A 22,396-nucleotide genomic window follows, 5' to 3' on the forward strand; every position below is an offset into this window, starting at 1 on the left:
TTTTTTTTTGTGATCTTTTGTTGGTTTTTAATAACTTACCCAACCCTCTAGCTTACCACTAATCTTTGCCACATTGTATGATTTGTCTTTCAATTCGATATTATCCTTAATTTCCTTGGTTAACCATGGTTGGCTTATCCCCTTCCTTGGATCCTTCTTCCTCACTGGGATATTTCTTTGTTGTGAGTCATGAACTAGTTTCTTAAACATCTGCCATTGGTCATCAACCGTCTTTTCTGCTAAACTCCTTTCCCAGTCAACTCCAGCCAACTATGCCCTCATTCCTTTGTAATTATCCTATTTAAGGTTAACACAGATGCTTCAAACCCAAGTTCCTAACTCTCAAACTAAATGCTAAATTCTACCATTTATGGTCACTGTGTTCTAGGGGATCCTTTACTCTGAGATAATTTATTAAACCTGCCTCATTACACATTACCAGATACAAAATAGCCTGATCCCTGTTTGGATCGACAACATATTGTTCTAGGAAGCTGTCCCGAATACACTCTATGAACTCTTTCTCATGGCTATCTCTGCCAATTTGAGTTTCCCAATCTACATAAAGATTAAAGTCACCCATGATTAATGTACTGCCTTTTCTTTACATGCCCTCATTATCTCCTGATTTATTCTCTGTCCTACAGTATAGCTACTGTTAGGGGGCCTATAGACTACTCCCACCAGTTTCTTCTTCCCCTTGTTATTTCTTACCTCCACCCATATGTGCTTGCACACGAACAGCAGAGCGAGCACATCCTGAGTGGGGCACGGCCAGAGTGGGTATTCGGAATTTGGTGCAAAGTGGGAATTGAACTGGTAAGTCTTTCTCTTTAATTTTTGTAAGTTCAGTAGTCTAGTTAAAAGGTTGGTAAGGTAGCTGACACAGCTGACTGTGTGACAGTTAACTGTCAATCACCTGAAGCCTGATTAGGGCCTTAATAGGGGTTAATAACTATTTGAAGCTTAACTAGTGGTGAGTCAAGTCAGCTCTATTTAAGAAAGGGACTATCTAGAAGCACGCTACAGTGTGCTTGCACACGAACAGCAGAGCGAGCACATCCTGAGTGGGGCACGGCCAGAGTGGGTATTCGGAATTTGGTGCAAAGCGGGAATTCAGTGCATAGGGAACGAGGTGCTCTTTGCATTTTTTCCTTGCTATCCAACTTCTTAAACCTTCAGAGCATGCTGCAGCAGGAGAGGCTACAAGGGAAAGGAATCACTGCTAAGTAGTGGGTAAGGTATTTACCACTTTAATCGCTTATAGTTTAAGGTCTTTTTGTGGTTTACAGTTTGTATACTCTGCAGTAACGAGGATCAGGAAAGAAGGGCCCTAGAGTAATTGACTTAAAAGGTTTAATTTATAGTGATAAGTCAGGGCAGGAGTGGTCAATGACGTGGTGTGCTCCTCGTGCTCCATGTGGGAAGCCGGGGACATTTCCGGTGCCCGGGACCAGCATGTATGCAGGAAGTGTATCCAGCTGCAGCTCCTGGAAGCTTGGGTTTCAGAGCTGGAACGGCGGCTGGGGACACTGTGGAGCATCCGCGAACCTGAGACCACATTTAGAGAGGTGGTCACACCGCAGATGAAGGGACTTGAGGAAGGAAGGGAATGGGTGACCACCAGGCAGCCCAAGAGAAACAGGCAGGTAATTCAGGAATCCCCTGGGGTCCTGTTCGCAAATCGGTATTCCGTTTTGAATGCTGATGAGGGCTCTGGTTCCTCCAGGGATTGCGGATAGAGCCAAGCTTCTGGTACCATAAGCAGCCTGTCTGTACAGGAGGGGAGGAAGGGAGGAAGAGCAATAGTAATAGGGGATTCTATAGTCAGGGCAACAGATAGGCGCTACCGTCAACGTGACTCCAGGATGGTATGTTGCCTCCCTGGTGCCAGGGTCTGCAATGTCACTGAACAGCTGCAGGGCATCCTGAAGGGGGAGGGCGATAAGGCAGAGGTCATGGTACATGTTGGTACCAATGACATAGGTAGAAAGAGGGATGAGGTCTTGCATCAAGATTTCAGGGAGTTAGGCGGTAGACTAAAAAGCAAGACCTCTCGGGTTGTAATCTCTGGATTACTCCCAGTGCCAAGTGCTAGCGAGCTCAGAAATAGGAGAATAGCGCAGATGAATACGTGGCTTAAGAGTTGGTGCAGGAGGGAGGGTTTTAGATTCCTGGATCACAGGGACCATTTCTGGGGAAGGTGGGACCTGTACAAACTGGACTGTCTACATCTGAACCAGAGCGGGACAAACATCCTTGCGGGTGTGTTTGCTAGTGCTGTTGGGAGGAGTTTAAACTAATTCGGCAGGGGGAGGGGACACAGAATGTTAGCAGAATAGGAACACATCATAATACAGTAAAACAATCAAGTCAGAGGGAGTACAGCTGCAATAAGCTTCAAGGGAGTAAGGCAAGGCTGGATGGCCTCTACTTTATTGCCAGGAATATTACAGGTAAAACGGATGAGTTAAGGGTGAGGATTGACATGTGGAATTGTGATATAGTAGCCATCACTAAGACGTGGTTGAGGGAAGGGCAGGATTGGCAGCTCAACATTCCGGGATATAAAATCTTCAGGCGAGACAGGAGAGGGGTTAAAAGAGGAGGAGGCATTGCATTATTAGTTAAGGAGTCAGTTACTGCAGTAAGGAGGGATGATATCTTGGAGGGGGCATCGAATGAAGCTTTGTGGGTAGAGCTTAGGAATAAAAAAGGGGCAACCACATTATTAGGCATTTATTATAGACCCCCAGATAGTCAGCGGGAAATTGAGGAGCAAAAATGTGCACAATTTGTGGAGGTGTGTAAAAACAATAACAATAGGGTAATTATATTAGGTGATTTCAACTTTCCCAGCATTAATTGGGATAGACATAGTGTGAAGGGCTTGGACGGACTGGATTTCTTGAAATGTATACAGGAGAACTTTTTAGGTCAATATGTAGAGGGGCCAACAAGGGACGGTTCATTGCTGGACCTAATTCTGGGGAATGAAGCCTCAGGTGGCTGAGGTAGTAGTGGGTGAGCATTTTACTGATAGCCACCAGAACATGGTACAGTTTAAGTTTGTTATGGACAAAGAAACTGACAAGTTGCAAAAAAAAATGTTTTGGATTGGGGGAGAGTGGATTTTACTAAAATAAGGCAGGATCTGGCCAAGGTAGACTGGGAACAGTTACTTGTGGGGAAATCGTGGGGTGTTCAATAAGGAAATGGGGAGGGTACAGGCTCAACATGTTCCCTCTAGGGTGATAGGAAGGAGTAACAAGCCCAGAGAACCATGGATGACCAGAGATATTCAGGTTACAATAAGAAGGAAAAGAGAGGATTTTAGCAGGTACAAGGGAAGCAAATCAGCAGAGGCATTAGTGGAGTACAGACAGTGCAGGGTGGAACTTAAGAAAGCAATTAGGAGAGCAAAGAGGGGATATGAGAAAGCTCTGGATGGTAAAAGCAGGGAATATCCCAAGATATTCTATAAGTATATTAATGGGAAGAGGATAACCAGGGAAAGAGTAGGGCCCATAAGGGACAAAGGGGGCAATCTATGGATGGAGCCAGAGGACATCGCTAGAGTGTTGAATGAATACTTCACGTCCATCTTCACCCAAGAGAATGAGGATGAAGGTATCAAACTTGGGGTGAGAGACTGTGAGGTTCTTAAGCAAATTGATATAGGGAGTGACAAGGTATTGGAGATATTGTTGGCAGGCTTAAAAGTGAACAAATCTCCAGGTCCAGATGATTTGTGTCCCAGACTGCTGAGGGAGGCAAGGGAGGAGATCGCAGGGGCTCTGACCCAAATTTTTAATTCCCCTCTGGCCACGGCGGAGGTGCCAGAGGACTGGAGAACAGCTAATGTGGTTCCACTATTTAAGAAGGGTTGTAGAGATAAGCCAGGGTACTACAGGCCAGTGAGTTTCACGTCAGTGGTAGGGAAACTATTGGAGAAATTTCTGAAGGAGAGTATCTATCTCCACTTGGAGAGGCAAGGTTTGATCAGGGATAGTCAGCATGGCTTTGTCAGAGGGAGGTCATACCTAACAAATTTGATTGAATTTTTTGAGGAGGTGACCAGGTGTGTAGATGAGGGTAGTGCAGTTGATGTAGTTTATATGGATTTCAGCAAAGCCTTTGACAAGGTCCCACATGGGAGACTTATAAAGAAGGCAAATGCACATGGGATACAGGGTAATTTGATAAGGTGGATTCAAAATTGGCTTAGTTGTAGGAAGCAGAGGGTGATGACAGAAGGATGCTTTAGTGACTGGAAGCCAGTGTCAGTGGCGTACCACAGGGATCTGTGCTCGGTCCCCTATTATTTGTCATGTATATAAATGACATAGATGACTATGTGGGGGGTAGGATTAGTAAGTTTGCGGATGACACAAAGATTGGCCAGGTGGTTAACAATGAGGCTGAGTGTCTTGGGCTACAGGAAGATATAGATGGGATAGTGAAATGGGCAGATAAGTGGCAGATAAGTGGCAGATGGAATTTAACCCTGAAAAGTGTGAGGTGATACACTTTGGAAGGAGTAATTTGACAAGGAAGTATTCAATGAACTAGGAAGTTCTGAGGAACAAAGGGACCTTGGCATGTGTGTCCATAGATCTCTGAAGGTGGAGGGGCATGTTAGTTGGGTGGTGAAAAAGGCATATGGGACACTTGCCTTTATCAATCGAGGCATAGATTACAAAAGTAGGGAGGTCATGTTGGAGTTGTATAGAACCTTGGTGAGGTCACAGCTGGAGTACTGTGTGCAGTTTTGGTCACCACATTATAGGAAGAATGTGATTGCACTAGAGGGGGTGCAGAGATTCACTAGGATGTTGCCTGGGATGAAACATCTAAGTTATGAAGAAAGGTTGGATAGCCTTGGATTGTTTTCGTTGGAGCAGAGAAGACTGAGGGGCGACCTGATCGAGGTGTACAAGATTATGAGGGGTGTGGATAGGGAGCAGCTGTTCCCCTTAGTTGAAGGGTCAGTCACAAGGGGGCATAAGTTCAAGGTGAGGGGCAGGAGGTTTAGGGGGGATGTGAGGAAAAACTTTTTTACCCAGAGGGTGGTGACGGTCTGGAATGCACTGCCTGAGAGGGTGGTGGAGGCGGGTTGCCTCACATCCTTTAAAAAGTACCTGGATGAGCACTTGGCACGTCATAACATTCAAGGCTATAAACCAAGTGCTGGTAAATGGGATTAGGTAGGTAGGTCAGGTGTTTCTCACGTGTCGGTGTAGACTCGATGGGCCGAAGGGCCTCTTCTGCACTCTGTGATTCTGTGATTCTGTGATATGGACTCTACCTCTTCCGATCCGAGATCATTTCTTCCTATCGTACTTATTCCATCTCATACTAACAAAGCTATCCTACCACCCTTTCCTTCTTGTCTGTCCTTTTGAAAAGTCTCACGCCCCTGAATATTTAGTTCCCAGCTTTGATCTCCTTGTACCCATTTCTCCTTAATGGCTATAAGATCATAACCATTAACCTCTATTTGTGTCATTCATTCATTTATTTTGTTCCGAGTACTATGTGCATTTAAATAAAGAGCCATTAATTTTGCCTTTTTACCATTTTCCCCCTTTGACCCTATTTGCTGCTGTTCTTTTATGTTTGTACACTCTCCCTTCCTGTCACACTCTCGGTATCATTACCTAAATAGCTGCCCTGCAAGGCTGCCATATCCTTTTGCTTTGTAAGCCTACGTATCCCCTTTCCAGAACCCTTGACCCCTCTATTTAGTTTAAAACCCTCTCTACAGCCCTAGTTATTCGATTCGCCAGGACACTAGTCCGAGCATGGTTCGAGTGAAGCTCGTCCTGCCGGAACAGCTCCCTTCTACCCTAGTACTGGTGCCAGTGCCCCTTGAACTGAAACCCATTCCTCCCACACCAATCTTTGAGCCAGGCATTTAACTCCTTGACTTTATTTACCCTATGCCAGTTTGCCCGTGGCTCAGGTAGTAATCCCGAGATTATTACCTTGGAGGTTCTGCTTTTTAATTTAGCTCCTAACTGTTCAAATTCTTTTAGCCGAAACTCCTTTCTAGTCCTATCAATGTCGTTGGTACCAATGTGGACGATGACAACAGGATCCCTCCCCTCCCATTCCAAGTTCTTCTCCAGCCCTGAGGAGATTTCCTTAACCCTGGCAGCAGGCAGCAACACAGACTTCGGGACTCACGCTCACAGCTGCAGAGAACAGTACCTATCCCCCTAATTATACTGTCCCCTACTGCTACTACGTTCCTATTTCCTCCCCCCACTTGAATGGCTCCCTGTACCATGGTGCCATGGTCAGTTCGGTCATCCTCCCTGCAGTCCCCATTCTTGTCCACACAGTTTGCAAGAACCTCGTAACTGTTGGACAATTGCAGGGGCTGAGGCTCCTTGAATGCTACCCCTTGGGTCCCCATACCTGCCTCACCTGCAGACACACCCTCCTGTCCCTGATCACAGACCAAATTTGAATTACCTAATCTGAGGTGTATGTCCACCTTCTGGAGCAAAGTGTCCAGGTAACTTTCCTCATCCCTGATGTGGCACAATGTCTGCAGTTCAGATTCCAGCTCCTCAACTCGGATCCAAAATTCCTCGAGCTGCAAACACTCACTACAGATGTATTCACTCTGGATCACCTTGATGTCCAGCAGGACCCACATGCTGCAGCAGCAACACATCACCCGTCCTGCCATCGCTATCGTATTTAATTTAATTTATGAATTAATTACTCTAGCATCCCTGCTGTTTACACTTGAAGAATTCCCCACTCTTTACACTTTATTGTAATTATTTTTTTTAATTCCAGCTTATACTTAACAAGCTATTTTTAAGAAAAAGAGAGAACAAAATTACTAGAGACCCAAACGCAAACTAAAAGCCTTATTTGTATTTTAAAGTCTAGAAATACTCATCAGGCCTACTCACCAATCAGCGGCTTTCCCTGCACTTGCGTTTTGGTTCAGGACGTCACTCTGCCGCTGGTCTCATTGCAGGTAGGCCTCTCGATCTGCGCCTTTTATCCTCTCCCGCTCACCTCTCACTCAAAATATACTATTTTGGGCCTTAGGAATAAAATAAACGTTAATCAGTTACCAGATACTCACCAGTTAACCAGCTTCTTCGCCTGTAGCAGAGCAAGAATCAATTCCTGGGGGCTGTAAATATCTAGACAAAAGCAACTAAACACCTCTTTCCCTAACTCTGAAGAAGGGTCATACAGACTCGAAATGTTAACTCTGCTTCTCTCTCCACAAATGCTGTCTGCCTTGCTGAATTTTTACAGCATTTTTTGTTTTATTTCAGATTTCCAGCATCTGCAGTATTTTGCTTTTACCTCTTTCTCTTCTTCCACTTAACTCTCTGAAGCGCTCAACTCTGGCAACCTATTCTATTGGAGTGCAGACAGTATGGCCGATGGACATAAAACAAGCTTCAAATTAGATGCTGGAGCAGGAGCTTTAGTTCCTTCAGACACAGAACAGTAAAGCAAAACTTCCTCCAGCCATTGACCATACAATTCCATGATCCAGGAGGCATTCAACTGAAGGTCAAGGGACAGTTGACTGCTACACTCCAGTACAAAGGATGAGAAATCACAGAAACTTTGAAGTGTTCACTATTAAGCTGAAAAGCTTGCACAAACCTACAACTCATCTATTGAGCAGATGAAATGGGAAGCCAAGACAAACCAAAAAAATTCAGAGTAGAATTTCTGTACTTATTTAGAGGCCTTGAAAGCTGAAAACAGCCTAGCACACCACATTTTGAGACCAGATGCCAAACCAGTGTGCTTGTTCATCTCAAGGAAAGTCCACACCCACTTTTACAGAAGGTGAAGCAAGAAATTGAGTCAATGCTGCACCAGGGAGTAATCTCACCTGTAACAAATCCTACAAGTTGGTGTTCAGGTATGGTTCCAGTACTGAAACCAAATGGCTCACTGTGAACCTGTGTTGACCTCACACAGTTAAACAGAGCTGTGGAAAGGAAGATCCACTCAATGAGGTCTGTGGATGAGAGTATGACAAAGCTAGCGAAAAGCACAATTTTTACCAAACTAGATGCAAACTGTGGCTTTTGGCAACTACCTTTGGACGAGGAATCCAAACTACTGACAACATTCATCATACAGTTTGGAAGACATTGCTTCAATTGACTACGCTTTGGTATTGCATCGTCACCAAAGATTTTTCAGAGCGTGATGATGGGCATTATAGAAGGATTAGAAGGGGTCATACGCCACATGGAACACATCCCAATCCGTGGGTCCACTATGTCAGGGCATGATGCCAGAGTGAGTGCAGCGTTGTAATGATTGCAAGAAGCAGAACTAACTCTTAATAATAAATGTGAGTCCTTACAACCAACAATTAAATTCCTGGGACACATCGTTCATGCATCAGGTCTGATCCTCAAAATACAAAAACAATCAAAAATTTTCCAACACCTTGCAACATCATGGAGCTTCAGTGCTTCCTGGGAATGGTCAATCAAGTAGGCAAGTTCTTACTAAATCCGGAACATGTAAATGAACCACTGTGGCAATTGCTTTTTTAAAATTCATTCATGGGATTTGGGCATTGCTGATTAGGCCAGCATTTATTGCCCATCCCCAATTGCCCTTGAGAAGGTGGCGGTGAGCTGCCTTCTTGAACCGCTGCAGTCCATGTGGTGTAAGTACACCCACAGTGCTGTTAGGGATGGAGTTCCAGGATTTTGACCCAGCGACAGTGAAGGAATGACAATATATTTCCAAGCCAGGATGTTGTGTGGCTTGGAGGGGAACTTCCTGGCGGTGGTGTTCCCATGCATCTGCTGCCCTTGTTCTTCTAGATGATAGTGGTCATGGGTTTGGAAGGTGCTGTTTAAGGAGACTTGGTGAATTCCTGCAGGGCATCTTGTTGTCGGTGGTGGAGGGATGGGTTGCTAATCAAGCAGGCTGCTTTGTCCTGGATGGTGTCGAGCTTCTTGAGGGTTGTTGGAGTTGTATATATCCAGGTAAGTAGAGTATTCCATCGCATTCCTGCCTTGTGCCTTGTAGATGGTGGACAGGCTTTGGGGAGTCAGAAGATGAGTTAATCGCCACAGGATTCCTAACCTCTGAACTGCTCTTTTAGCCACAGTATTTATATGGCTAGTTCAGTTCAGTTTCTGGTCAATGGTAACCAGGGCCTGAATTTTGCGCTCATCGGGCACATGCGATCGACGGGCCTGGGAGTGGTCAGGAAATGGGCCCCTGACCATGATCAGCCCCTGTCCGCAATATCATGCTGGCTGGCCAATTAACGGCCAGCCAGTGTGAAATACGAGCTGGAACGCTCAGCACTGCCGGGGTGGGGGCAGGAAGACAGCGGGCGCCAATGTCACTGCGGGCATGGGTGAATGCTTCCACTGAGCTCCCTGAAGGCAGACAGCTGCCTCAGGGAGCTGCAGACCTCCAAATAATAAACAAAAGCACAAAAGTGCTGCAAAAATATCCATACACACGATCAAGCACCTGAAAGCATACCTCATAAAAATGCTGTCCCCAGATATTTATTTTAAATCCTAACAGAGATTTCACCCCACCCTTGGATGAGGAAGTGATTAAAACGTAAATTCCGCCCAGCCTTTTTGCCTGTGCGATGAGCTAAAATTCGCATGGGCAACGTAAAATCACAGTCAATGAGCTTTTTAATGACCTTAACTGGCCCTTTAATTGTCGGTAGGCGCTGCTCCGACTCCTGCACGTGGTGCCCACCGATCTTAATATATGCAATATTAAGATCGACAGCATGCAGCGTGTGCAATGACGTCAGGATGCACGCCCGATGTCCTTTTGCGCAATTTTACGTGCATTCGGGTCGGGTGCATGCCTGACCTCCGAACGCAAAATTCAGGCCCAGAGCTGGCAAGCAATCGGATCCCTCATGGTGAGATTGCAGTGCAAAGCCTGTCAGTTCAGTGAGTCAGACAGCACATCGGGAGGACTAGCATCCGGTTACCTCACTCAGTAAAGGTGGTTGACCAGGGTGTGGGCCGGATCGCTAATGAGTGAGGGAGATTCAAACGACCAAAAAAAGCCATCAAAATCCGGCCAGAGAAGGTCGCAATTATAATGGGCGGTGTTTCGGAATAGGACACAAAAGCAGCTACAGTGACACTCATCCCAGATACTATAGGAGAAGGAATGTCAAAGGCATATTGTCAAAATATCCACAAATATCCCCAGTTTAAATTGGGATGCAGCTGTTCTACTACCTGAATTCAGGATGCTTAAACAATGAACAGAATTATGCTTTCTTGATTCGGGTATATTTGGCTCAGGCAGGCAAATCATAACAATTTGCCTAGCAATTGGAAGTGAAGGCCTACACAGCCTGAACATGTTAGGATTAAAAGCAGAAGAGCTAAAGGACCCCAAAAGATATGGACCTCATTGAAAGATTGGTTCAGAATCAGATTGAACTTGCATATTCATCAATTAGAATTCATGTCATTTCGACAACAGCCTAGAGAATCCATAGACTTTATTAGCAGATGCAGAGAAAAAAGTAGATACTGCGATTCTTCAACGCAGAGCTAGCAGACAGAATTGTTGCATTGGTGATCATATCCACTCCCATGAAAGCATTCTGTAAAGACCTGCTAGACAAGCCCAAAGTTTATAACATCGAAGAGCTACTCAAGGATGGACGCAAGTACGAAGTGAGGTCAACAAAGCTTACAAATCCTTAGGACAACCCCAATTGTTGGTACACTTACTAGAACACCCAAACCGAGCAAGACATGTGGAAGGTGTGGCCTTCTGGATGCATCAAGGAAATGCCCAGCTTTCCAGCAATTCTGCAAGGCTTGTGGCAGAAAAGGCCATTGGCAGCAGCAGTGCATGAGAGCAAAGGCTGATGCAGCTACAAAGAGCTGTGCACTGATCCAAACTTACAGATCACACTGGGTACCTTCAAGCTATAAGAATGACAGTCCGGTGTTCTGCCAGAAACATATATGTGAAGTGATTGGCAAACCAGGGCCAGGATCTTAGGGTCGGTACGTGGGGGTGGGCCCCGCTCGCAAATGCGTAAAATGACGCATGGTGACGTCGGGCATGTGTCCTGACGTCACTACGCGTCATTTAGATCTTCAGTTTGGCGGGTGCGCACCAGAGTCGCCTCCGTGCCTGCCAAACTGTCAAAGGCCTATTAAGACCATTTAAAAACTAATTAAAGTAATTAACTGAGCTGCCCGTCCAACCTTAAGGTTGGCGGGCAGGCAAAGAGCCCAGGCGGCCTTCGCATTTATCATGAAACCTCATCCACAGGCAGGATGAGGTTTCATGAAGTGTTTATAAATTGAATAAAACTTTTTATTACAGTTCACTGACATGTCCCAGCTCATGTAACACTGTCACATGAGGGGACATGTCTTAAAAAATTTTTTTTTTCTTTATTAAAATTTTTTACAATCAAACTAATCTCCCTGAGGCAGTCTGTGCCTCAGGGAGATTTCTGCGTTCTTTCGCAGGCATGCGCGAAGGAGCACAGGCCCCGACTCAGCCTACTCCTCCCGCTCACACAGGAAGCGCACAGCACTTCCAGGTGCGTGTCACACTGGGCGGGCCTTAATTGGTCTGCCCACGTAAAATGGTGGTGCACAGCTGATTGCAGTCACGATCGGCTGTGCACCTGCCTGCGCCCGCTCCTGCTCAGCCTCCCTGACGGGGAGAAAATTCTCCCCCAGAAAATGACGATGACATGCACAACAAGATGAGCAGCGGTGAACACATGTCTCACACTGTCAATCTCATGGAAAATATAGATGCCATCTCGCCATTCGAGGTGTTTGCCAAGATTTGTATTATCTGTCCACAAAAGTTGGTTATTGGCCAAGGTTGACACAGGGGCAAGTGCCAAAATATTACCTATGCGAATTCTAAAAGATATGTAACCACAGACATGGAAGGCCATGGTGAAACCTACTACTGCGCAACTGTCAGAGTACAACGGTTCACTAATTCCATGTGCAGGTTCCATAGTCCTGGAGTGCAAGTACAATCAATCCTCCTGATTGTCACAGATGTTCTACTTCAAGCAGACTAAAGGCCCAGTAATTGCAGGTCTACTGGCATGCAATGGCATCACACCAGTGACAACCCATGGAATTAATCAGACCTCGTAAGGAGATCGACCTCAGAAACTATCCCTATCAGCTCAGTTCATGACCTAACATTGAAATATCCAGAATGTTTTGAAAAAATTGGCAGTTTCATGGGAGCTGCAACGTTATACTTGCAGTGCAAATGCCAACTGTTACAAGAAGAAATGATGAAAGATTCCACACTACAGAAACTGTGGAAAACCATCATTGAAGGACGGCCTGATTTAATTCAGCATGACCACGAACACATGTGGCCATTTTGGCCTTACTGGGACAAGCTAGGCATCTCCAGGGGAGTCATTTTGAAAGGCAGGCAGGTCATCATGACCGGAATCTTTGCGACCTGATATTTTTCAACATCTTCATCACTCACGCATGGGCATAGATCAGACAGAAGACTTGCAAGAGAGACAATCTATTGACTGGTATGAACAATGAGATGTGGGCAAATAAAGACACCTCCATAAAAGGCTACCATTACAAGATCTGGCAGATTACCTCTCCGTTTTAGAGACTCATGGGTTCATCTAACCTATACACTTATGTAATGGTAACTAAGCATGAACATGTATTGTAAATAGTTATACTTCTTTGGAAGGGGGGGAACATCTTTTAAAAAGAAAGTAGGATGTTGCAATGTGCCTTTAAGATATTGCAGCATGACGTCACTAGAAAGGAAGTGTGTCATGTGATCCAGTTTTAATTTCATTTTTGCTTTTCAGCTGAGTACACACACAGTTCTGCAGCTCTGATGTATTCAAGCTTTATGCCTCTCTATACATGTTCCCATGTGCCTACTCTCCATAAATGAACCTACAAAGTGTTTGTACAATCCCTTATCAGCAGTTGGTACCTTTTATATAATTATAAAAACATGACAGTGACCAGTCAGGAGGGTATTAAAATAATCAAGCTTGGAGGTAACAAAGATGTGAAAGAACTGTACAATAAATATTTCACAATGCACATTGGTTAAGTGGAGCACTTAGTATGGCTACCTGTCTTCCCTCGTAGCAAATACATGCATAAGCAATTTTAACACCCTTCCTCCACTTTAATAGAGTGATATGACTTTATCTTTTACTTCAGCATTTCAATGACACTTGGCACACAGTTCTGTTATTCTTCAGCTAACTTACTCAATTTTGTTAGAGAAAATAGCACACAATGCCTGTGAGCAGTCAGTCGGTGAAGGAGATACTCACAACCTAAAACATCTTGTGCCATATAAGGAACTCATCCTAATATCAGCAAATCTCTTGCTCATTTGCGCTCAGGTGCTTCAAATCCATGTTGATTTGGTTAGCTATCTCCATTTGTGTTGCTTGTAATACATCTTTCACAGAAAGGTCCTTCACTGCACTTTATGGAGCATTGAATGAGACAGTTCTGTCGACAACTCTTTTGAAAGAAAATTATTTTTGCCCACCAAAATTTAGTCACCCCTAAAATGTCAGCAGGAGTCCTTTAAGAGCTATTGTGTAGCTAGCTTTTCTGCTATATGTCTCCTCAAACAGGTTTCCTTGCATAAGGAGCCCATTAAAACAATGGAGATGGAGTTGCCATATAAAAGTTGGTGTTTGGCATGCATGCTCTCACTTTGAATGAGGTCAACCGTGATTTTGGGGCTTTGCAAAGCTAAGGCTATAATTATTTTTCTGTTATTTTTAACATGTTCACTGTGGGATGAAGATGAGGCAGGTGAGAGTGACTGCCCTATACATCAAGACAGCATTTGTGTGTGTGGCATCAAGAAGTCCTAACAAAATGGAAGTAAATGGGAATCAAGAGGAAAATTCCACAGTGGCTTGAGTTATACCTACCAAAAAGGAAGATGTCTATGGGTCTATGGTTGTTGGATCCCAATCATCCCTGCCCCAGGGCATCACTACAGGAGTTTCTCCAGGTAGTGTTGTAACTCTTTCGAGTTATCAACAGATCGCATGTAACTCTTTCGAGTACATTCACAGTTCTTGGTTTCAGGTAGAGTTGTAGGCGAACCATCTTCCACTGCTTCATCAATGACCTTCCCTCCATTATAAAGTCAGAAGTGGGGATGTTCGCTGATGATCATACAGTGTTCTGACCTATTTGTAACTCCTCAGATACTAAAGTAGTCCATGCCAGCGTGCAGCATGGTCCGGACAATGTTTTGGCTTGGGGTGATATGTGGCAAATAATATTCACACCACACAGGTGCCAGGCAATGACAATCTCCAACAATAGAGAATCTGACCATCTCCCCTTGACATTCAGTAGTATTACCATTGCTGAATTCCACAACATCAACATCCTAGGAGTCACCATTGATGAGAAACTTAACTGGATCAGCTATATAAATACTGTGGCTATAAGGGCAGATCAGAGACTGGGAATCCTGTGGCGAGTAACTCACCTCCTGACTTCTCAAAGCTTGTCCACCATCTACAAGGCACAAGTCAGGAATGTGATGAAATACCTACTTTCCATTTGCCTCAATGAGTGCAGCTTCAGCAACACTCAATAAGCTTGACATCACCCAGAACAAAACAGCCCACTTGATGGGCACCCTATCAACTACCTCATACGTTCATTCCCTCCACAATAGTGCACAGTGGCTCCAGTGTGTACCATCTACAAGATGCACTGCAGCAACTCACCAAGACTTCTTCAACAGCACCTTCCCAACCCACGATATCAATCAGTAGGGTAGCAGGTGCATGGGAACACCACCACCTGGAAGTTCCCCTCCAAGCCACATTCCATCCTGACTATATAGCTGCTCCTTTATTGTCATTGGGTCAAAATCCTGGAACTCCCTCCCTAACAGCACTGTGAGTGTACCTACACCCCATAGACTGCTGTAGTTCAAGAAGGCAACCTACCACCATCCACCTAAGGATATTTGGGATGGGTATTAAAAGCTACCTTTTTAGTGACACCCACAACTCATGCATGAATACATTTTTAAAAATCAATGTGCAGAATCCTATTGATTTGCCTTCTTTGCAAACTCATGTATAGGGTCTTACTACAGGTACCAGCAAGTTGTTCAGCCAAGCATGTGATCTAAATCATCAAGTGCATTCTTGTGTACTGCATATACACAAACAGCTGTATTTCATTAGTTGCAGAACATCCCTTGACCTAGTTATATACAGCTGTGTCCCATGTGGGTAAATGCAATAAAGACGCATTGAGAGCAATATTGTACAATCACAAATAAGTAACTGATGCTATTGAGGTCTACAGATTCATGTTTTTGCCACTGGAGAAGGATGCATAGATATGGGATTAGTTTCACTGACATTGGATTGGAAAAATTAATAAATAAAATGTGGCAAAATAAAACATTTCTAAGTGGAATCAGCAGCATTGCAGGCAATCAGTAATAGATGGAATGGCCACCATCCAGTTTCAAATTGTCAAATATTGAAAAACATTGTACAAATCAGCATAATATCAGAAAATCATAAGAAATAGAAGCAGGAGTAGGCCATTCAGCCCATCAAACCTGCTCTACCATTTGATAAGATCATGGCCTTAATTCCACTTTCCTGCCTGCCCCCATAACCTTTGTCTTCCTTGTCGAACAGAAATCTGTCTAACTCAGCCTTGAATATATTCAATGACCCAGCCTCCACTGCTCTCTGTGAAAGAGAATTCCAAAGCCTAATGACCCCCTGAGAGAAGCAATTCCTCCTCATCTCTGTCTTAAACGGGAGACCACTTATTTTTTAACTTGTGCCCCCCCCCCTCCACAAGAGAAAACGTGCTCCCAGCATCTACCTTGTCAAGCTCCTTCAGAATCTTACATGTTTCATTCTCCTAAGCACCAATACGTATAGGCCCAATCTGCTCAACAGTTCCTCTTAAGACAAGCCTTTCATCCCAGGAATCAGCCTAGTGAACTTCCTTTGAACTGATTCCACTGCAAGTATGTACCTCCTTAAGTAAGGAGACCAAAATTGTTCACAGCACCAGGTGCAATCTCACCAATACCATTTACAGCTCTAGCAAGATTTCTCCACTTTTATACTCCATCCCCCCTACAATAAAGGTGAACATCTCATTTGCCTTTCTAATTACCTGCTGTACCAGCATGCTAACTTTCTGTGATTCATGTACAAAGACACTGCAGTAATGCAGCATTCTGCAGTCTCTCTTCATTTAAATAATATTCTGCTTTTCTATTCTTCCTGGCAAAGTGGAAAATCCCACATGATACTCCATCTGCCAAATTTTTGCCCAAACACTTAACCTATCTATATCCTTTTGCAAACTCTTTGTATCCTCCTTACAACTTGCTTTCCTACCTATCTTTGTATTATCAGAAAATGTGGCTACAACGCAGTCTGTCTCTTCATCCAAGTTATTAATACGGATTGGAAATAGTTGAGGCTTCAGCACTGATCCCTGTGGCACTCCACTTTTTATAAGTTTGCCAACCAGAAAATGACCCATTTATCCCAGCTCTCTGTTTCCTGTTAATTAGCCAATCCTCTATCCATGCTGATATATCACCTCCAACAGCATTAGCACTTAGATACCTTTTGGAAATCCAAACACACTACATCTACTGGTTCCTCTTTATCCACCCTGCTTGTTATACCCTCAAAGAAGTCTAATAAATTTGTCTAATGATTTATTTTTAACAAAAACATGTTGAGTCCGCATGATTGTATAATGATTTTCTAAATATCCTGCTACTATCTCATTCATGACAGATTCTAGCATTTTCCCAGCGACAGATGTTAGGCTAACTAGTCTATAGTTTCCTGCTTTCTGTCTCCTTCCTTTCTTGAACAGAGGTATTACATTTCTGGTTTTCCAATCTGCTGGGAACTTTCCAGTATCTGGGGAATTTTGGAAGTTTACAACCAATGCATCCACTATCTCTGCAGCCATTTCCTTTAAGGGACCAGGGCATCAGGTCCAGGGGACTTGTCAGTATTTTGTCCCATTAGTTTTCCTAGTACATTTTCTCTATTGATCGTGATTGTTTTAATTTCCTCCCTTCCTTTTGCCCCATGATTTCCACTATTCTTGGGATTCTTTCTGTGACATTTTTCTGTGAAGGCAGATACAAAATAGCTGCTCAAAATATCCGCCATTTCCTTGTTTCAATTATTAATTCCCTGGTCTGACCCTCTAAGGGACCAGTGCTTATTTAACCTACTCTCTTCCTTTTTATATACATGTAGAAGCTTTTACTGCCTGTTTTTATGTTTCTTGTTAGTTTACTCTGATACTCCAATTTCTCCCTCTTTATTACCTTTTAGTAATCCTTTGCTGATTTCTAAACTTTTTCCAATCTTCCACTACCACTAACCTTTGCAGCATTGTACACCTTTTCTTTCAATTTGATACCATCATTAACTTCCCGAGTTAGCCAGAGATGGGTGCATCCTTTTTGAAGTGTCTTTCTTTCTCAATGGAATATAACTTTGTTGAGAGTTAAGAAAAATCTCCTTAAATGCCCGTCACTGCTTCTCTACTGTATTATCTTTTAATCCATTTTCCCAGCCCACTTAAGGCAACCGTGTCTTCATATGCTTGTAATTGTCTTCATTTAACTTTAAGACACTAGTTTCAGACCCAATTTCTTACCCTCAAACTGAATGTAAAATTTTATCATGTTATGATCACTCTTACCAAGAGGATCCTTTACTATGAGGTTATTAGTTAATCCTGTCTCATTACACATTACCATGTCTAAGATAACCTGGTTGATTCCAGAATCTATTGTTCTAAGAAACTGTCCTGAATACACTCTATGGGCAGAATTTTCCCATTGGCGTGCGGGGGCAGGACCTGCACGCCGACGCGTAAAATGATGCGCGGTGACATCGGGCAAGTGTCCCGATGTCAATGCGCGCCATCGCAATATTTCATTGGGCGGGCGCGCGATGATCTCCAATGCATGCCTGCTATTAATTAAAGGGCCACTTAAAGCCCTTGAGGCGCCAATTGACGGTGACTTTTTGGCACCTGTGCAATCTTCGGGTCGTCGCAGGGGCTCAATGGGCAAGTGGGTAGGACACATTTATATAAACCTCATCCATGGGCGGGACAAGAGGCCTCAGTGGGGTCGCGAGTGTGTTCTGTCAAATATTTATTTTTCAAAGTTACTGATACTTGCCTGTGTGAGCTGCAATACTTCAAAACACATACCAACTGCTTGGACTGGATTCATAACCTTCAGGTCGTCACTCTGCAGTGAAGAATCTTTTTTGGGCCTGCAGGTTTCAGGAAGCCTTCCCTTAGACTGGGAATGGGAGTTGAACTGTCCACTAGAGGCACCTCCTCTGAAGAGGAAGGGAGGGTTAGAAGGGGGAGGAGGCCAGGGGTGCACATTCAGCCTCCAGGGGAGCCACCTTTGGGAGGACAGGCGCAGGCACAAGGGGTACATGGCCAAGAGGCAGTCCAAGGCGGAAGGGGCCGCAAAAAATGCCACTATCCTGCTGCCAGGGTATACAGGCGGCGAAGCAACTCAATATGTCTGAGGTGCAGTGCCGAAGGAGGCTCCGTCTCTCAAGGGAAACAGTCAACTATATGTCAGATGATTGGGCCTGAGATCTTCCCTAACTGTGTAGGTGGACACCCCATGCCAGTGGCTCTCAAGGTTACAGCTGCCCTCAACTTCTATGCCTTTGGCTCCTTCCAGAGGTTGGTGGGTGATCTCTGTGGTGTCTCCCAAAAGCTGTCCACACTTGTGTCATCAGGTCACAGATGCTCTGTTCAGGCGTGCATTGACTTTCATCCATTACCACTGGGACCAGGCAAGCCAGACACAGCGAGCCAGAGGCTTCGCAGCCATTGCTGGCTTCCCCCGTGTCCAGGGTGCAATAGACTGCACACATGTGGCCATCAAGGCGCCAGCAGGTGAGCCCGGTGTCTTCGTCAACAGGAAGGGCTTCCACTCCATGAACGTGCAGATAGTGTGTGATCACAGGATGCAGATTCTGCAAGTTTGTGCAAGATACCCAGGCAGCTCCCACTACGCTTACATCCTCAGACACTCCCAGGTGCCGGGGCTCTTCAGTGCTCCGGCTCGGCTGGATGAATGGCTGCTGGGTGACAAGGGATATCCCCTCAGAAGGTGGCTCATGATGCCTCTCCGCCATCCAAGAACAGAAGCTGAGCAGTGGTACAATAGGAGCCACGCATCCACAAGGGCTGTGATGGAGAGAGCCATCGATCTTCTCAAGATGCGCTTCCGATGCCTGGACCGCTCAGGGGGCGCACTTCAGTACCCCCCAGATCGTGTGTTGGTGATAGTGGTTGGATGCTGCGCTTTACACAATCTTGCACTGGAAAGAGGGGACGCTGTGAACGAAGAAGATGTAGATGCAGTGGCTGCAGCTGTGCAAGATGAGTCTAGCAGTGAGTCCGAGGATGAGCACGCACAGGGAAATGCTGAGGGAAATGCTGACCCGGGCATACTCCAGGGAGGCAGGGACACCTGGGAGGCTTTAATCCAATGAACCTTCCGCTAGCACACCACATATGGACCTCCAGGACAAGCCTGGGCTGTAGGCTCTATACTCGATACCTGAGTGCAAAATCTGCCTGGATGGAGACATTAACTAAGGGCCTTGTCAATGAAGCTGAATGTCACACAAATCACTCGTAACATTATTGGTAACCATCCACCTGCAGGAGAAAAGAGACACCCCCAGCCATGGTGACATGTCTGAATTTAATATTATAACAAAAGGAACTTAAGAAAACAAAATGCCAAAGGAGTTCAATATCACACCAACTCATAAAGACCTAATTGCAGGCCAACACAAAAGCACCAGTGATAAACCTGTGGTGTGCCTGAGGTGCCTTATGTTTACGTTTTCAGGTGCTACATCTTGGTGCTGCCCTCTCACTGGGAGTGGCATCTGAGACAGCCTGCTGACTCTGCTGACCTGTTGGCTTGGATGACCTTGGTGGCCGTCCTCTGGCCCGTGGAGCCTGTGCTGGTCCCGCACGGGAGGGAGCGGCCAGTTCATCACCCAGTCGTCGCAGCCACATTGGACGCAACGGTTGCTGGCAGAGGGGCAAAGGAGCTGCCGCCCTTCTCCGGAGCGCCCTGAGAGGAGCCCACAGAGATGACAGGCAGCTGCTGCGCCAACGTGAGGTCACTTACGACCTCCCTGCTCACCATGGATGGATGAGCACCGAGCTGGGAAACTTGGTGCCAGACCATCTCCCACACTGGCAGTGACCAGCTGAGGTTAATGCCGATGTGAGGGCTTGCTGGTCCGAGCGCATCCCCAGGAAGCCCTGATTGGTCACCTGGAGGAGCCTCTCCACAAGAGTCGCCTCTCTGTCCATGGAGGGCGTATGGCACTCGGCCATGATCCGCGTAGACTCCTCCACCGCGGACACCAAGCCAAGCATAGCCTCATGTATCTCTGCCAGATGTTCCTGCACACCCTGCCGCATCTTCTGCATTTACTGCATCGCGGACGACTCCAGAGGCACATCATCAGCACCGACTGAGCATGTGCCTGGTCCCCTGCAGTCCTCCGACTGCTGGTGCCATGGGCATTCTCTGTCTCTGCCAGCTCCTCCAGCGACTGTGAACTGCCCTCACCAGTGTGCCCCGGGACACTAGCCAATGTTCTAATTCCCACCGAGGTGCTAGTATCTGTGCTGGTGCATGTCTGGCAGAGATGGTGTGATGCTGGTGAGTCCGAGACTTCAGGGCCCACAGGTGTGAGGGAGGGCCTCTGCTGCTCCTCCTCCCGGCCCTGCTCCTCTGATGCTGAAAGGAAGAACAAGGACATTTGATTAGTTAACGTGGCGACAATGTGAATGTGCATTCCTGTCCCCCAGATCATTATGCACTCAACCTTCCATAAGCAATGGTCAAGCCATGTTGCAAACTTCAATCACTGAACATTCAGCACTGCCATGGCTGTTGGGAGAACAATGGTGACCTCAGTGCTGGGTAAACATACCTGCCCGTGGCACCCCAACCTCACCGACACTGGTGGACCTGGACGCATGGCGCCTCTCCAGATCTAGGGCCTCCTGCTCGAACCAGCTAAGCATCTGCCAGTCCTCACCCACTCGGCAGCATTATGTGCATTCTTCCCCTGAAAAGGCCACTTGTACCTGGATTCTCTTCGCGGATGGCCCACCCCAACCAGGGTGGGACATTGCAGGGTTCCAGTGCCTCCTCATCCCACTCACACAAAGATGCTAGGCCTGTTCCCCCCCGCCCCCCGACCCTTGCCCAAATGCTGCCTGCGTCACATTTGGTACCACATGGTCTAACCTTCCATAGCAAGGAGGAGCAAGCACGTGGAGCGCAGAGGAGAGCAGATCGATCGATGCCACACCACCTTGAAGCTCCCCTCCCAGCATGTCATCACCCTGACTTTGACATGTCCTGGAGTTCCAGCTCTGCACCTAGGTGCAACTCCTCCAGGTTGCCCCCAAAAGAGTAATGTGGGTCTCAGTGTACCGCATCCTGCGGATGCAGAACCCATCCCATCATCATGCTCTCAGAGTGATGTAGGCATGGGCAACACCTGCTGACCCACCCAGTGAAGGAGACATGCCGTCAATGATTCAATGCAGTCACTACATTCAGACTTGGGTGCGGTGGGCGCCAGTGGGGGAAGCCTACCTGCTGGGTTAAGTGACCAATGCCAACATGGTCCTCAACCTTCCTGAGCGCAAGAGGTCATTGAAGCGCTTGCGGCATTGGATCCACGTTTGTTGCACCATGTCGCGGGAGCTCACTATCTCCACCACCTCCTCCCAGGCACGTTTGGTCATGTGGGGGGGGCTTCCTCCTCCTGTCCTGGGGTACGAGGACCTCCCACTGTGCTGCCACCTCTTCAAGGAGGGCAGCAAGGCAACCGTCAGAAAAAAGGGGGGCACAACGCCCCCCCTGCCCTACCTTCCTGCCTGGCCTGCTCACCAGCAGCGCTCTGAGGAGCCCTTCCAGTAGCCATGTTTGACAGCCTTTGAAAGGCTGCAGCAGCTTTTTAAAACAGGCCGCCATTGGAACCAGCGGCCAATGCAGTCCTGCCACTGCCCGCCCACTCCCGCTGTCCTCGGGAGCCGCGATTCATGCTGGGCGGGCCTTAATTGGCCCATCCACGTAAAATGGATGCGCGGACCCAAACGCGGGTGGCAATCGGGTCCGTGCCCGCTCCTGCTCTGCCCATCAACCGGCCAGAAAACTCTGCCCTATAAACTCATCCTCCATGTTATTTTTGATAATTTGATTTGTCCAAATTAAATGAAGATTAAAATCTTCCATGATT

At 46.2% G+C, this 22,396-nt stretch overlaps 1 long non-coding RNA gene across 1 annotated transcript in view; it reads left to right on the forward strand.

Moving 5' to 3' along the window:
- The first annotated feature begins 573 nt into the window (after positions 1-573).
- LOC144694210 (uncharacterized) overlaps positions 574-22,396 on the forward strand; it is a 30,165-nt gene continuing 8,342 nt past the window's right edge. Inside the window, exons 1-2 of the long non-coding RNA XR_013579680.1 lie at positions 574-819; positions 6,905-7,000. This is a non-coding gene — a long non-coding RNA (uncharacterized LOC144694210). The remainder of the gene's footprint in view (positions 820-6,904; positions 7,001-22,396) is intronic.

Source organism: Cetorhinus maximus, chromosome 19 (assembly GCF_964194155.1).
Source record: "Cetorhinus maximus chromosome 19, sCetMax3.hap1.1, whole genome shotgun sequence".
Classification (NCBI taxonomy): domain Eukaryota; kingdom Metazoa; phylum Chordata; class Chondrichthyes; order Lamniformes; family Cetorhinidae; genus Cetorhinus; species Cetorhinus maximus.